At 36.5% G+C, this 3,515-nt stretch overlaps 1 protein-coding gene across 2 annotated transcripts in view; it reads right to left on the reverse strand.

Moving 5' to 3' along the window:
* FZD3 (frizzled class receptor 3) overlaps positions 1 to 3,515 on the reverse strand; it is a 55,656-nt gene that overhangs the window by 17,643 nt on the left and 34,498 nt on the right. The window lies entirely within an intron of this gene.

Raw genomic sequence — 3,515 nt, forward strand, 5'->3', positions numbered from 1 at the left:
CCACCGGTCCAATGTTGTCAGATTGAAATTTGTGTTAAAAAGTCAGTATTAACAGGAATAAATTTTATTTTAAAAAAATTAAATTAAATAAACAATAAAAATATTATTTAATTAAAATTAAATAAACACCAGCCAAGGATGGGAGTGAGTGGGTGAAAAAATAAAAATCTCATTTAAATTTATCCCACAGCACTGGAATGAAACAGAGCGGGGAGGGAAAAAATGGGGGAAAAAATGGGATTGTCTATTTTTGTTGCAGATAAAAATGATATTTGCTACTACATCATCTTCCGGCTCAGAATTTTTAAGTTTTTCAAAACACCAAGGCAGTTTTAATTTTTTTAAAGAGGAGATCAGAAGGAAAAGAGAGAAGATTTGGAGATAAGCACAGGAACTGCTTGAAAGAACTCAGCGAAAATGACTTTTAAAGGAAAAATTACTTTTAAATTACTTTTTCACTCAGTGAAATTTACTTTTAAAAAGAGTTTTGCTCATCATTCCTGCAGAAAAATTCCTCAGCAAAGCGAAATAATCTTCCCATGGGATTCCCAGATTCCAGGAATTTTCCATTTTAGGTGCTTATTTACATTCAATCTTCAAAAAATGGGCAAAAAAAATTTCTTTATTTTCTTTCTGGGATGATTACAGAGATCCAGCCAAGGCTGGTAAAAATGTATAAAGTGAATTTAAAAGAGTTTATTCTGATTTTTGAAGGGGACTGGCTGATATTTCTGATTTCAGGCACCCACATGAAGACAGTTTCTGGTTCTTATCAGACCAAACTCTCCACTCTGGAATACTTTGAATTTTAGGAATATTTCTAATTTGGGAATATTTCTCATTTTTGGAATATTTCTGATTTCAGGCAGCCAAACAAACAGAGTTTCTGCTTTTTATCTGACCAAACTCTTTGCTTGGGAATATTTGTAATTTTGGGAATATTTCTAATTTGGGAATATTTCTGATTTATGCCAAATAAACAGAATTTCTGCTTTTTATCTTACTGACCTCTCCACTTGGGAATATTTCTAATTTTGGCAATATTTCTGATTTTAGGCAGATAAACAAACCCAGTTTCTGGTTCTTACCTGACCAAACTCTCCCCTTGGGAATATTTCTAATTTGGGGAAAATTTCTAATTTTGGGAATATTTCTAATTTGGGAATATTTCTGATTCCAGGCAGCCAAAAAAACAAAATTTCTGGCTCTTATCTGACCAAATTCTCCACTTTAGAATATTTCTCATTTCAGAAACATTTCTGATTTCAGGCAGCCAAATCAACAAAATTTCTGGTTTTCACCTGACCAAACTCTTTGCTTGGGAATATTTCTAATTTTGGGAATATTTCTCATTTTTGGAATATTTCTGATTTCAGGCAGCCAAACAAACAGAGTTTCTGCTTTTCTATCTGACCAAACTCTCCACTAGGGAATATTTGTAATTTTGGCAATATTTCTGATTTCAGCCAACCAAAAAAAACACAGTTTCTGCTTTTTATCTGACCCAACTCTTTGCTTGGGAATATTTCTAATTTTGGGAATATTTCTAATTTTAGGCAGCCAAATAAACCCAGTTTCTGGTTCTTATCTGACCAAACTCCCCATTTGGGAATATTTCTACTTTTGGGAATATTTCTGATTCCAGGCAGCCAAACAAACACAGTTTCTGGTTTTTATCAGACCAAACTCTCCACTTGGGAATATAATTTAAGGATATATTTCCCTACCATGAGCTGAGGATAAAATAATTTCCCTCCCCCCAGCTTTGGGAATCTGGTTCAGTTATAAATCTGGATTATTTACTATGGGAAGAGTGGAAAGAAATAGAAATGGAGGGGTTAAAAGGAAAAAAAAAACCTTTTTTTTGAGGAGAAAAATTAGAAATGGAGGGGTTAAAAGGAAAAAAAACCCCTTTTTTTTGAGAAGAAAAATTAGAAATGGAGGGGTTAAAAGGAGAAAAAAGAAAACTTTAATACTCCCTGGGGTCTGCAGGTCCTTCAACCCAATTTGCTGTGAATGAAACCATTCTTGTTCTTTTGACTCCTGCTGGGCTCGCAGGGATTTCAGCAGCTTTTTCCTGCTCGTTTTTATTAGTCCAGCCCTCAGTTTCAAGTTTTTGCTGAGAATTTTGCCTCCTCAAAACCCCGATGATTTTACAGATGCTTAAATTTTAATTATTTCAATGTTTAAATTCAAATTTCCATCGCCGCGCGGTGCATGTTGGAAATGAATCAAGAAAAATCCACGCGTCCCCCTTTTTTATTTCCTTTTTTTTTTGTCTGTTTTTAAGCGTCAGATTAAAACCACAGCAGTGAAAGTTCAATCAAACCAATGAAATTGCACACACCCACAAATTTCCTGCTATAAAAATGATCCCGCTTTGGAAAATAAACCCAAAAAAAAACCCAGAAAGGGTTAAAAGGTAATAAAAGGATTATTCTCCAGCCTAAGCCAACCCTTTGAGTGATATTTTATTGCATTAAAATGTGAGCTGGGATGACTCAGCTGGTGTTTTAACTGCTTCAGAGGCAAAATGGTAATTTTTAAATATCCCTCTGCATGCAGCTGTAAAATAGAAATTTGCTGTAAAACCCTCTGGAAATAAAGTTCCTTTCAAATAATTTACAGAAAATATCTAAGGAATGTCATTCCCAAAACCAATCTGCCATTTTGGCCCAAAAATCAGGCAATTAATCCCTAAAATACTTTATTTTCAACGGCATCTGAATTTGATCTCAGGGCTCTGAGAGGCTTCTGTTCCTGTGATAACTCAATTAAAGGCAGCAGATCAATCTGAGTTTCTTGAAAAAAAACCAACAACCCCAAAGCTGATGAGCTGCAAGCTCTGGTTTTCTTCAGAAGGTGCTTTAAATCAGATTTTATACAGATGGAGGAGATGGAAAACCTCCAGGCCATCAAAAGCCCCCAGAACTGCTACAGATGAACAAAAACGATGAAAATCAGCTCAAACTCCAAAATTCTTTACTAGAAAAACTTCCAACGACTAAGAACAAACTCATCAAGCCCTGGTCTTGAGGATGGTTTAAAAAAACATCTTTACATCTTCTGTAGGTGCCACAGAGCCCAAAACCACCAGGAAAAATCACCAAGAGCTGATGGGAATTCTGATTTCCCAGCAACACCCAGGCTAAGGAATTATCCCAATAATTTGGATATGGCAACAATGTTTTTTTTTAATTTTTAATAGGAACAGCAGAGCTTTGAGCGAGGAACTCAACGAGGAACTCTCCACTTCCACCCGGTTCAGCTTCCACACCAATAATTTCAGTATGGCAACAACTTTTTAAAATTTTTAACAGGAACAGCAGAGCTTTGAGCGAGGAACTCAACGAGGAACTCTCCACTTCCACCCAGCTCAGCTTCCACACCTCCTGCAGGAATTTCTTCCCATTCTGAGGAAGCTTTTCCCACCCACGCACCCCACGAACCCTCTCTGAGACCCCCCCAAGCTGCTCAGGACCAAAGGGCAGCCACAGCCCCTCCTGCCCGGCGCT

This window comes from Geospiza fortis, unplaced genomic scaffold (assembly GCF_000277835.1).
Source record: "Geospiza fortis unplaced genomic scaffold, GeoFor_1.0 scaffold319, whole genome shotgun sequence".
NCBI lineage: Eukaryota > Metazoa > Chordata > Aves > Passeriformes > Thraupidae > Geospiza > Geospiza fortis.